The 14,766-nt window shown below is 35.7% G+C and overlaps 1 pseudogene; it reads left to right on the top strand.

The window, feature by feature from the left end:
- The first annotated feature begins 1,943 nt into the window (after window positions 1–1,943).
- LOC137410123 (E3 ubiquitin-protein ligase HECW1-like) lies at window positions 1,944–5,692 on the top strand (annotated as a pseudogene).
- Window positions 5,693–14,766: the final 9,074 nt, after the last annotated feature.

Genomic DNA, 14,766 nt, shown 5'->3' with positions numbered 1-14,766 from the left:
GAATATTGCAATTGTCTGACAAAAGTGAAAAATGTAAATTTCCAATTTCAACCAAACATGCTAGAAATACTCCAATTGAGCTAATTAGCTTATTGTGAGAATATTACAAACGTCTGACAAAACTGAAAAATGTAAATTTCCAATTTCAACCAAACATGCTAGAAATGCTCCAATTGAGCTAATTAGCTTATTGTGAGAATATTGCAATTGTCTGACAAAAGTGAAAAATGTAAATTTCCAATTTCAACCAAACATGCTAGAAATGTTCCAATTGCGCAAATGAGCCTACTGTAAGAATTTTACAAACGTCTGACAAAACTGAAAAATGTAAATTTCCAATTTCAACCAAATATGCTAGAAATGCTCCAATTGAGCTAATTAGCTTATTGTGAGAATATTGCAATTGTCTGACAAAAGTGAAAAATGTAAATTTCCAATTTCAACCAAACATGCTAGAATTGCTCAAATTCGCAAATAAGCCTACTGTAAGAATTTTACAAACGTCTGACAAAACTGAAAAATGTAAATTTCCGATTTCAACCAAACATGCTAGAAATGCTCCAATTGAGCTAATTAGCTTATTGAGAGAATATTGCAATTTTCTGACAAAAGCGAAAAATGTAAATTTCCAATTTCAACCAAACATGCTAGAAATGCTCCAATTGAGCTAATTAGCTTATTGTGAGAATATTACAAACGTCTGCCAAAAGTGAAAAATGTAAATTTCCAATTTCAACCAAACATGCTAGAAATGCTCCAATTGCGAAAATAAGCTTACTGTAAGAATTTTACAAACGTCTGACAAAACTGAAAAATGTAAATTTCCAATTTCAACCAAACATGCTAGAAATGCTCCAATTGAGCTAATTAGCTTATTGAGAGAATATTGCAATTGTCTGACAAAAGTGAAAAATGTAAATTTCCAATTTCAACTAAACATGCTAGAAATGCTCCAATTGAGCTAATTAGTTTATTGTGAGAATATTACAAACGTCTGACAAAACTGAAAAATGTAAATTTTCAATTTCAACCAAACATGCTAGAAATGCTCCAATTGAGCTAGTTAGCTTATTGTGAGAATATTACAAACGTCTGACAACACTGAAAAATGTAAATTTTCAATTTCAACCAAACATGCTAGAAATGCTCCAATTGAGCTAATTAGCTTATTGCTAGAATATTACAAACATCTGACAACACTGAAAAATGTAAATTTCCAATTTCAACCAAACATGCTAGAAATGCTCCAATTGAGCTAATTAGCTTATTGTGAGAATAGTACAAACGTCTGGCAAAACTGAAAAATGTAAATTTCCAATTTCAACCAAACATGCTAGAAATGCTCCAATTGAGCTAATTAGCTTATTGTGAGAATATTACAAACGTCTGACAAAACTGAAAAATGTAAGTTTCCAATTTCAACCAAACATGCTAGAAATGCTCCAATTGAGCTAATTAGCTTATTGTGAGAATATTGCAATTGTCTGACAAAAGTGAAAAATGTAAATTTCCAATTTCAACCAAACATGCTAGAAATGCTCCAATTGAGCTAATTAGCTTATTGTGAGAATATTACAAACGTCTTACAAAACTGAAAAATGTAATTTTCCAATTTCAACCAAACATGCTAGAAATGCTCCAATTGAGCTAATTAGCTTATTGTGGTGCATGTTGCTGGTTGGAAAGAGGTTACAGAAGCTTGAGCTTTTGCTATTATGTTTCCTGAATGCTTATCTGTAGGTCATAGTCATGTTTTCTGTAACAGGGTGTTTTAAAATGGTCTTTGTCGAGTACTTAGCAATGTATCTAAATTTAAAGGACCAAGCTATGAAGGTTATTGCAGCCTGAGTATTTAGGAATTAATGTCAGCAACCTTCCACTCATGATAAAATGCATCTAACATTTATCCACAGTTAAACTGGCATATCCTCTGTTATATTTAGATCAAGCTCATCCTGGAAAATGACTTGACTACAAGAATCGTGGCGTGAGTGGCAGCAAAAAAGGAGATCTTGTCTGGCCTTTTAATAGAATAGCCTCCGTATTCACAGAACGTATGTTCATATTCAGTCCGCTTCCTACTCCTATGCTTTCTTCAAACTTTTGCACAATCTGACACAATTGTTTTAAAAATACAGATAGATCTTTAGCATAACATGAATAAAATATTTATCTTTATGGACACAAATTAATTTTTTAATATTACGTAGATTTCTTTTACATTATACCACTAGATTACATAGATACTAAGTATTTTACTCCGTTCGTGTTATATCTTTTAGCTGAAACAAGAATATGTTTTCGGTATTACCATGGTAACACTGGAAATCTGAGAGCTGTTACAGAGCCAATTCTAGTCAGGAATTCTTTGGCCTCTTCTTCTGGTGTAAGAGATAAGTTTTCTGTTTACATTAACCTATTGTTGAGATTTCACTATAGCGATAAGAGGATGTACCCAGCACCTTCAAGGTTGCTACATACAATTTTGTTGTAGAGTGGTCTATGGGGTCAGACATCCATGGACAGTGAGGCAGAAATAGTGCATCTAGCAATCGAAGGTAGGCTAACTGTTGCTAGGCTGTCTGCTTGCTTACATGTAGTGTCATAATGTTACTCACGTGTCAAGTCGTTGTGGTCACTTTCTGACTGCTGTCATTGGACTGTTTGTTTATCAGGTGTTGTTCTTCAGCATTTAAAATGTTTTCACTAACGTAGTGATAACGTGTTTAAAGGCATAAAATACACCTTGTCAAGATCATGCATAATCTCTAAGATCCATTGTATGCAGACATTGAGGCTACTCATGTGAGAAAGGGCATGTTCTTCAATCCTGACCCTTATGTAAAAATACGAGTAGAGCTAGGACAGGATAGGTCTCAACCTGCTCTCTCTTACCACTACAAGGATTTTAGGACATCTGTTTGCGACAATACAACTGAGCCAAGGTGGCACAATGAGGTACATTCTTGTAGTACATGTATTTGAAATAGACTATTACTGTTAGAAATATAAATTTCTCTTCAAATTGGATTACAGTCAAATAGCATTTGAATACTGTCCAACTCCGTAGAGCATTTAAAAAAAATGATGATATTCAAATGAATATACCGTAATACCTTTATTTGAATGCTATGTCGCTCTATTTTTCAACAATTCCACTACAGTTGCATTTTATTAGAAGTGATGTTCAAATAGACGGTTACGTTGTATTTTTCAACCCTTTTATATTGGCTTCTATTAGAGGTGGCGTTTAAATCAATGTGGTGTTATAATATAGGTTTTACCATAGTTTCCTAAATGACAACTCCATCTAGCTCAATAGAGCATTTAGAAACATTAATTAACTTAAATGTAGCTTTACAGTTGACAGTCCCATGCAACATAGTAGAGGATTTCAAAACATCTCTCTAACCTGCTTCTAAAGTTGCAGTGATTTTCCGATAACTGATTCGATGATGGAGCAGGTGGGCTATCCAATGTTGGTTCAGCAAGAAATTCAAGATAATGAGTATATGCTGACTGCAGTGTCAGTTAGCATTAAGTTACTAGTTACTACTGCTAACACTTTACTTGTCTTTTTGATATTCCATTTTACTGCGCTGCCATCAGACACTCTTTTTATGAAAGTAAAGGATCGATTCACCACTGCTCGCCCCACTCTTCTCCGGTTCTTAGGTCAACTATCTCTTCCTATGAAGCAAGTTATAGAGAAGGCTAAACTCGGGTAAGATTTGTAGTCCCGTTTGTCACACTGCCCTTTGCTGTTGGTAACCTTAATAGGCACTTTGAAAGTTATTGTGGGTTGTTTCCGCTGAATATATTTTGAAATTGAGCATATATTAAATATAATGAATTCTCGTGACAGCATTTTATTATGCAAATAATTCGGTCTAAACATGTTTATACATTTTAGTTTATGGCAGTAGTAGGTTCACTAAAAATGCTTGCCAAATTGAATACAACTAGTATGTAACATGGCTGGAGTACACAATGTTTTACCAAATTATTATATTAAAACATTGCTTCTGTGAACTTGTTAAACAATTTACTGCAATTGTCCTGAGAAATCTATCGGCATCATCCATCAGTTTTGGTCAGAGAGTGTCTTGTATAATTTTTTTATAGCGTAAGGATTTAATTTTTGAAACAGAATATGCATAAAGGCTGAATATGCGTTTCTTTTCAATGTCTGTGATGCTCATCATAAAAGAGAGAACCGGAATTTTTCATTCAATATTCTTGTGTTTTCTTTTTTGCCTCCAGACTTGCAAGCCATCTGCTTTCCTAAAATGACTATCCACTAGTTTTTACTAAACTGAAAAACTCTGGTTTACACTGGTTATAATATAATGCATAGCATTATATACATGATATAGCATTATGTACATGATATAGCACGAAAGCGCACATGGTATAAATTGTCAAATGGTACAAATTCGGCTATTAATTGGAACACATGAATAGTATCTTGCTAATCTACATAGAATGTTAGTCACTATTCAAAATTACTGCCTCAAGGATCTTATCCTGATGTGTAGACCAGAGCAAGCCAGTCATCTGTATGGCTGATTTTTTTACTTACAAGAGACTTCCAGGAGATCTTTACTGATCATTGATGCAAGCATAACTAGTTTTTAGCATCGTGTGGGGTTATTACACGTTGACTTTCAAGTCTTCTCAGTCATGAAAAGAAGGAGCAACATCCAAATATGCTAGTTGTAGCGTAAAGCTAGTACAGTACATCTCATGTCATGTTGGCGGTACAGTTGATGAGCAGTCGGACTTATAGTTTGTCCGTTCAGATAACCACAATTGTAGTAAATATTTGAATTGCATTCAGTGTATGAATTCCATTCACCAGGCAACTAGAGAATCCCTTTTGATTCCTTAGCAAACAGACAAAGGTTAGTAAAGGTTTACGAGAGCAACCTTTCCTAGGCCATCTTTTTACCATCTGTAGTACATTGAGTCTTCAGGTGATATCGTGGTAAGTCATTTGATGAACTGCTTTCCTGTTTGTTCCAGGCTGACTGTTAGCTGTCAATTAATTGGTCGAACGCCACATGACCACATCTGTGGTATATTGATGTTTAAACCGACAATCATTCCTTATGATGGTAAGCAACGTAATCTGGCAGGTTTTTGTCTACTTGAAAGGTGTGTTAATTATTATCTGGTAGAGTTTGGTGTTTACTTGAATGTTATGTTAATTGTTATCTGGTAGTGTGGTGTTTACTTGAATGTTATGTTAATGATTATCTGGTAGATTTTGGTGTTTACTTGAGTGTTATGTTAATTATTATGTGGTAGTTTGGTGCTTACTTGAGTTTTAAGTTACTTATTATCGGGTAAAGTTAGGTGTTTATTTGAATTCTGTGTTAATAATAAAATATAATGAAATAAGAAGTAGAAGCTAATAAGTTACTTCATTTTGTCCGTAGATATTACAGCACAGAATACATATTCATTTATTGTCAATGTAATAACAGCATGGAGAGGAAACATCATATTGGGGCAGTAGAATATTTTAAAGTAGAGTTTCTTTTGCGTTCTTTCTGGGTTTCAATGCCTTGGAAACTTCAATAATATACTCTACAGTATAATTGGACTTTAAAGTTTATAGAACGGCTTAATTCTGCAGATACTGATAACTATTTATATGCACTGTAGCGAGCAGGCATTCAATGGATAGGAACCATCTTGGAGAAACACGCGTAGGCTGCTGCGCCATCACAGACAGTGCAGTAGAGAACGCTGTAGATAGATCTTCTGCCGATATTCTCTCCGATTCCTCTGGGAACAGTGATGTTGAACTTACTGACACGGCTGAAACTCCAGCAATGCGGTGAGCATGAGCAACTTTGTCAGCCTGACCTTCTTATCTACTTGGAATGTTTAAGATCATCGTAATTCAGCAAAAAGAATGAAGTAGCTTGGCGATGTAATTACAGTTGCAAATAGTTAATGTGATTGTTTCTATTTGCATCAGTTTACTGGACATTTAATCTTTTTCGAAATTTTTTTAAAGCACTAGTGCAATAAAATGACTATTAAAATACATGACTACGGATATTGCATTAAATCATGTTTGTGAATGCAAGTAAAATTTTATAGGGTGAGCTCCAGCAAATCTATCTATGACAGCTACAAGTTCACACACACAGTAAATAGTATTTATAGTAAATAGCTACTATCAGTTTTAGTAGCTTTTAGCTCTCTGTATGACAGGCCTTAACTCACTCTGTATGACAGGCCTTAACTCATTCTGTATGACAGGCCTTAACTCACTCTGTATGACAGGCCTTAACTTACTCTGTATGACAGGCTTTAACTTACTCTGTATGACAGGCTTTAACTCACTCTGTATGACAGGCCTTAACTCACTCTGTATGACAGGCTTTAACTTACTCTGTATGACAGGCTTTAACTTACTCTGTATGACAGGCTTTAACTTACTCTGTATGACAGGCTTTAACTTACTCTGTATGACCGGCCTTAACTTACTCTGTATGGCAGGCTTTAACTTACTCTGTATGACAAGCTTTAACTTACTCTGTATGACAGGCTTTAACCTACTCTGTATGACAGGCTTTAACTCACTCTGTATGACCGGCCTTAACTTACTCTGTATGACAGGCTTTACCTTACTCTGTATGACAGGCTTTAACTTACTCTGTATGACAGGCTTTAACTCACTCTGTATGACCGGCCTTAACTTACTCTGTATGACAGGCTTTAACTTACTCTGTATGACAGGCTTTAACTTACTCTGTATGACAGCCCTTAACTTGCTCCGTATGACAGGCCTTAACTTACTCCGTATGACAGGCTTTAACTTACTCTGTATGACAGGCTTTAACTTACTCTGTATGACAGGCTTTAACTCACTCTGTATGACCGGCCTTAACTTACTCTGTATGACAGGCTTTAACTTACTCTGTATGACAGGCTTTAACTTACTCTGTATGACAGGCTTTAACTCACTTTGTATGACCGGCCTTAACTTACTCTGTATGACAGGCTTTAACTTACTCTGTATGACAGGCTTTAACTTACTCTGTATGACAGCCCTTAACTTGCTCCGTATGACAGGCCTTAACTTACTCCGTATGACAGGCTTTAACTTACTCTGTATGACAGGCCTTAACTTACTCTGTATGACAGGCCTTAACTTACTCTGTACGACAGCCCTTAACTTGCTCCGTATGACAGGCCTTAACTTACTCCGTATGACAGGCTTTAACTTACTCTGTATGACAGGCTTTAACTTACTCTGTATGACAGGCTTTAACTTACTCTGTATGACAGGCTTTAACTTACTCTGTATGACAGGCTTTAACTCACTCTGTATGACCGGCCTTAACTTACTCTGTATGACAGGCTTTAACTTACTCTGTATGACAGGCTTTAACTTACTCTGTATGACAGGCTTTAACTCACTTTGTATGACAGGCTTTAACTTACTCTGTATGACAGCCCTTAACTTGCTCCGTATGACAGGCCTTAACTTACACCGTATGACAGGCTTTAACTCACTCTGTATGACCGGCCTTAACTTACTCTGTATGACAGGCTTTAACTTACTCTGTATGACAGGCTTTAACTTACTCTGTATGACAGCCCTTAACTTGCTCCGTATGACAGGCCTTAACTTACTCCGTATGACAGGCTTTAACTTACTCTGTATGACAGGCCTTAACTTGCTCCGTATGACCGGCCTTAATCTACTTTTTCTGCCTGCGGAGATCTAGAACGGTATAGCAGTGGCACTAGTGGTGATAGTTCTGTGCAAACACTTCCTACTGAAATGGATAACAATTCCGTTTCTTCAATACCTCAGGTAATACTGACCTTTATTGATTTATTGAACAGGCATTTATTATTAATTTCAATAACTCTGCACGCATTGTTCAGTCATTGTTAAGTGTCAGTAAGATGCGAATGGATATTTGAATAAATTACAAAGACAATTTGAATCAATGTCGTTGTTTATTTGGCAAAACACAGTTTTGTTAACCTAATAATTATATTACATGTTTTATATAGTATGCTTTTAAGTTGTTGTTGTTAAGGCAGAAAAAAACTAGCTGGATTCTGTAAAGTTTGACCTTTTTTAACCAATCAATTTATTCTCTTTCCAAACCAACAGTAAAACTTACACAACAAAATTTCCTTAAAAACGCTAATAATAACAACTAATGATAATAAAAAATCTAACAAGAATGTCATGGCCTTCGCCTGGTAAAGGCTAATTCGCACTCGTCCATTTATTTGTCAATGTGACGCGTTATTTCGTGTGTCTAGCCACAACAGCCTCAACTCTTACACATTTTGACACATTTTTTAAATGTAAGTCAGTGGCTGTCATTTGTTGCTTTTCTTCTTAACGCCACAAAAAACGTAGCGTTCATGTATCTTTTGTAATTAACTTGAAACTTTCAGAGCTACAAACTATTTGATACATTTTACATGATTAACTTATGTTTTAGCTCTGTCACAACTGCTAGTTACATTTTTCTTAGTCAAATAGTATTTGAACATTGTGCTTTACCAACTTATGTAAACTTTGTTGAACGCAAATAATATTGAAAGTTAGCCTATCTATAAATTATTTATCTGTAATTTTTAAAAAAGAATTGAATTCTATGTTAGAGTATTAAATGAGGTGTCTCTAGACTATTGTTCACTTGGGGGCAAAATCTGAGTTTTTCAGAAGTATTAAAGACCACCAACTAAGGTGAAATCTACAGTTTGTTAACAGTAATGGTATACAACTTGTTAAGTAAGTTATTGCCATAATAAGTCTATGCCATAATAAGCTAAGGCGGGTAAGGTATATCATGTAACAATTAATTCGATAATGTTTTGCTAGACTAACACAAGGAAGAGCAGCTCGCTAGAAGCAGTAAGCGTAGTGTGCAAGTCTAGATTACTTTCATTGATCGCTTACTAGCATCATATTTCAAAATATTTAATTAGAAAGTCTAGATATCTTTTATCATTTGAGATTCTCTGTACCGTTTTAGGTGATCTGACTGCCAGGATGTTTCAAGATTAAAATTAACATAACCTGATAAATTTGATCGCATTTAAAATGCTCAGAAGAAAATCACTTTTTCAAAAATGACGTCAATAGTCGCACTTCATGTTTGTCCCTCTCGTTGTGACATTGGCTGTTCATTCAATCTGCAGTGTTACACATCTCTATATATAGTGACATATGTTTTATTTTGTATTTGCTCAGGATTGTTTAAATAAAACTTCAAGTATAGTCCCAGATACGTACACTGCTATAGATATTTCAAATGATTTAAAGATATTTTGGTTAGAATTTGTCCCATTGTTTTCCTCTAAATGCTGTGTAAACATATGAGTACCCAATGCTGGTGTGAACGTATGATTACCCAATGCTGGTGTGAGCGTATACATATCACATATAAAAAATATGCACGACTATTAATGCCATTTTGAGGAAATCTGGGTGCGGTTTTTCTTTCTGAGCATTTGAACTGCGATCAAGTTTTTTCGCCTTTAAATATCTTTAAACATCCTGACAGTCAGATCACTTGAGACAGTAAATGAAATCTCAAGATAGAACAGTATCCTCACATTGTAATAAAATCTTTAAAAACTTGACATGAACCTTTAATGTGAAGCCTCCATTGAGTCTAACAAATGCTACATATCATAGTTGTGAGAGCTTTTTGTTTCACAGCTAACAAAAATTCATCTAAATCGAACTAAATGCAGCACAAAATAGAATGTTCAAACTACTGAAATTTACCTATTAAGATGCTTGATGTGGAGGCTTTGTTTGAAAAGAAAGTCCTGGCTTGCCCTGATGTTACACCAGAGCAGTTAGCATAGCCTATAAACATTAAACTATTGATGAATATCTTGAGCTATATTTTTCAATAATTGGCCGTAGAGAGAAATGCATTCCACATGCTGATGAGGCTACGCAACTTGGTTGTAACGTAACATTTTGTACCTTAATCAAGTGAAAAAACTACCATATTTTTTCTGCAGTCGTAAGGAGTATTCAATTGGAATAAAATGCCACCCATGTGCCATATACATGTACACATACCCACAACGTGTAGGGAATCTGAAAGCGCCCTAGAAGTGATAGCAGTTTGTTTTTTTTCCTAAAAAGTCGGAAGTTATGAACCTGACACTCATTGACCAGTACTCTCTTCAGTGCTCACTGTGTGTAGTCATAGCAAGAGGAATAAGATCGCCAAGAAATATCTCAAGCATGAAATTTGACTGTTGCTGACAGTGTGTATTGCCAATTCGTTTCAGGTGGCGGTTAATCTCAGTGAATCACCTCCTCACACTGTTGAAAATCGAGGAAAAATACAGATTGAAGCAGTCGAGTCTACACCACATGCGCTGTCATCTGTTGATTCTGATGAGTTAGACATTACTCGGTCTTTCTCAGATCCGTTTGCTATTTACCAGTTAGAGGAGGGGGATGTTGACATCCAAACAGCCAGGAGTGTCCAAGGATGTCATGATCAGGATGATATAAATGGAGGGGTTACTCTAGACAATTCTGATACTATAGCCTCTGAAGATTTTTCTAGCCTAGCTAGGGATGTAGCTATTCCTCAGTTAACCTCATCAAATTATGCAGAGGGGAGCTCACCATCAAACGTTCTCACTTCTAGGGATAATACTGACTCTGTTGTGAAAGCTAGCGACACTAATCAGGCAGAGTCTAACAGCTCATGCACAGCAAGTGCCGATGCTTATGCAATGAGGGACAAAGCAGGTAATACCCAGAAAGTTTCTGAATCTGAAACCACGCAGGCTCAAGTAAAAAGCTGTGATGACCTTGCAATAGATATGCAATATGCTGAGAATACACATGGTAGTGAGGAGATGAAAGGCCGAGGTGTGTATGGAAAAGATGGAAATGATGTAACCATCAGCAAAAAAAATAATCTGAAGTTTTGCATGTTTATTAGTTTTTACTTTTATGAACACTTTCATTATTTACCTCCAGACTTTCCTCTGCTTTCACTTTCACCAGAAAACATAAGTAATGTAGCTTGAAAGCACAAATAAATCCAATCATTTTTTTTAGAAAAAGTGAAAGATGAATCATCGGTGTCATCAAACAGCACTGATGGCACTCTCATTACTAGTTCATTGGAGAATCCTCCCGTTCCAAGGCACTCCATACTGAGAGCGTGTGGTGATATTAAAAATGGTAAATAGTAAATATGGAAATATTCTTTGTGAAATATTCAATGTTAACGACTCCAACATCCAAAATATATTATAAAAATACATTTATACCCATGATACACACATCTTTAATGATCATATATCATTGTACATGATCTGCACATCTGCAACAATTATGTAATAACATATTATTGCCAATACCGGAAACTGTCTTAAAACAATATATTGTTTTTGTATTATACACATAAACAAGTAGTATTAATTTTAGTGTTTCTATAGATTATCTTGGTATGTATCTTGGTATGTAAATATAGGATTTAAACGCACTGTAAATATTCATGGCGTGGTTTCACAATTCAACTGTAGTATAAAAGAGCCAACAGAGTTATATAATGATAATATTTATTGATCACATGACTTTCCTTCTGGAATGTTCCTTATTTAACAGAACTACTGTATATAAAGGATTGTAGAACATAATAAAAGTGAACTCTATGCATGTAAGAAAAGTGACTAATATTATTACTAGCTCAGTTTTTTCATATATTCCTATGAATAAAGAGTAAGTAATATATTATTTACCTCAACTATAAGTCTACCATTAAACTGTGTTGTTGAAGTTCTTACTACATCTCTCACTCTCTTGTCTATATGTTGCAGTATAACTTTGACATGGTACTTGCTTGTTCAAATGTTAGCCAAGATTTGCTCTATACATCATCAGCACCTGACTACTAGATATTTAGACCCTCAATAGCTCGGGTAAAGAAAACAGGCTATCAATAGCTGAACAGGCTGAACAATTTTGCTATTCAAACATACGAATGGGTTGCTAATCAACTAAAAAAGAGTCACTGGGTCAGCATAAGTTATTAACAATGACTCAGGTTAGAGCTGAACTGCTGCCGACATCACACAGCTGACCAGGATCTTTGCATGCTGACTGCTGTAAAGAATTTTGAATTACATAAAAAAATATTATGTTTAATCTTTGACCTTGACATCAGACTAGGTGTAGCAGCTGATAGGGTAACTGTCAGCGGCTTTATAAAGGAAGGCAAGTATTTAAACCTGTGAGCAGCTTGCATGGCCCTACACTTAGACTGAGTTTTTCCATACCATGTGAGAGTAATGCATGAGGAGTATTCCCACTGCCCCTCTTTGCTCTGGCGTCAGAAATTCAGCATATTTATAGATTACCATGTAACTACAATTTATCAGGATTTAACTGTTCAACATACTCTGAGCTGAGACTTTAATATAAATAAAATGAATGAAATAAATAAGTAAAATGACTTACATTAATATTCAAGAATATGGTGAAAACTTTACACATAATTTATCTGATAAAACAATAATACAGCATGCACAAGAAATATAACAAAATAAAATATACCATAAGACGGTATAGTATTTAGCTATTAGCTAAAACCTCTGGCTCCAGAGAGTACCAGAATTAGTGAATGGACACAAACGGTAACAGTTACTGGAGATGATATAAATATTATAACTAAAAATAAAATGGTAACTAGGTGCACTTTATGATTTCATACACTCACCTTGAAATTTCTTTATAAAAGGAGTAGATGACTCCATCAGGATGCTGTATCGTTATAAAAACAAAAACGTTACTTATTTAGTTATTAATGTTTTGCTAGCCTCAAAAAGGGCACGGCTAGAGCCTGTTGCAATGAGTCAGTGCTTGAATACTATTAATTGATAGGAAAACCCAAAGTGACATAAAATTATTTCTACTGTTTTAGTTACTAACAGCTGGTTTTCATTCACTGCTACAAGAAAAATGTGGTGACCCAACTATTCTCCTACTGTGTCTGGCATGTGTTCATACATTCGACCTTGTCATGTTCAGCTGCGGTTCACATGCAGAAATTCATAAACTGCCATATGTTCCTTTAAATATTAGATGTTTACCAAAATGATTGAATTTCAATATCAATTTGAATAGCTACCAATTTCAATGTATTGAATAATTCTGGAAACCTAGTCAACAGATCTTACCAATGAGCTCCAGAGTTAGTCACTTGGATTCAGGAGGAGATCACACCGACTAACTTGTTACCTTATTAATAACTAGGGCTCTGGCAGTCTAGTAAGCTATAAGAGATCATCATGTGTGCCAATAAAATACAAACAATTACTCTACCATCTATACTCAATAATTCTAAACTACTGGAAGGTGAACAAGAAGCACACATGGTATTGATGCAGAACGCTGCGAGTTCATATCCTGCGTGATATAATCTTTTTTCAAATGTAACCCTGCGCTTTTATACAGACAGACATGGTTCTTATTATAGTAAATATTACAAGTAATACCCATCAGTCACATTGTTGTTGATAAATTTGATGATGCTTCATGTATATAGAAACCCTTGTTGAGTAGCAAGAACAGCCCGTATTGTAAGCACTCACCTCTATTATATGCTCTGGTTAATAAGTATTTGCTTTGCTATTGTTACCTGCTTATCTTTGCCAAAACTTAGAAAATCAACTAGCTTTAAAATAATGTTTACATTACGAGCCTGCAGAAAGCATGTGCTCCTAAAGCCTGCTTCCCATATCGGCTGCGAGACTCCGGCGGTAATAATGTGCAGCAAATCGTTTGCGACGCTAGGCTCCGGTGGCTTCTGTTCACATAAAGCTGCATCGCTAATAACCGAATAAAGAATGTTCGCTCGCTATGCTGTTTCGATAATGCTGACCTTTACCTGTACAGTGCACTTTGAGAAGGTTTTGCCTGCGGCTCTCGCAAAATTTGAATAGCTCTAAACTCTTGCGTTGACTGCCGGCAACTACCGGCGGTACCCGGCGTGTAGGTTCACAATTCATCTCTGATAGCCTGCAGTGCTGTTGCCGGTGCTGTTGCCGGTGCTTTGCGGCATATATTGGAACCGGGCTTAATAGATATTGATATCCCACCAAATGTTGGGGTCAACATATTTATATTGGTTATAAGACCTATAAAAAATAATGCAGCATAAATGATTTGAACTCGTGATTGTCAGCCCGCAAGACCAACCCACCAATTACTGCGTAACCCAATTGCCTTCCATGTGTTAGAACTATTGTGCATATGCTTATTATCTGCCCTTTTATTTGACACTCCTGTCATGCTCTCAAACCAAACTAGACTGCCGAGGTACCACTAGCTTTTGTTATAATGAAAGTGTGTATGTCCATCTATCTGAAGTCACAGTTAGAAGTTGGGATAAAATATTGCTTCATACCGGATTCACACTTGTGACACTCAGTTTAGTAGTCAAACACTCTAACACCTGCACTAATCAAACAACCTGAGTACCTCATCACTCATCATCAACATCATCGCACACTCCAATGGAGACATCTACAAGATCAACAGGTCCACCGACTCTTTATTTTGACAGTCAAGGCTCCTAGCTGTATGAAGTGCAGGCCACAGGGCTGAGAAAAACATAAACTGAACATAATTGAAACTAAAATAAACTGGCAGATTCAACAGTGATGTATGATTGGGTGCAAAATAATTTTGCATCACGTTGTTCTTCTAAAAGCACACGTAAAAGTATA

This window comes from Watersipora subatra, unplaced genomic scaffold, assembly GCF_963576615.1.
Source record: "Watersipora subatra unplaced genomic scaffold, tzWatSuba1.1 SCAFFOLD_192, whole genome shotgun sequence".
NCBI lineage: Eukaryota > Metazoa > Bryozoa > Gymnolaemata > Cheilostomatida > Watersiporidae > Watersipora > Watersipora subatra.
Note: the sequence above shows the minus strand (reverse complement) of the source record. Positions and strands in the feature narration are given on the sequence as shown.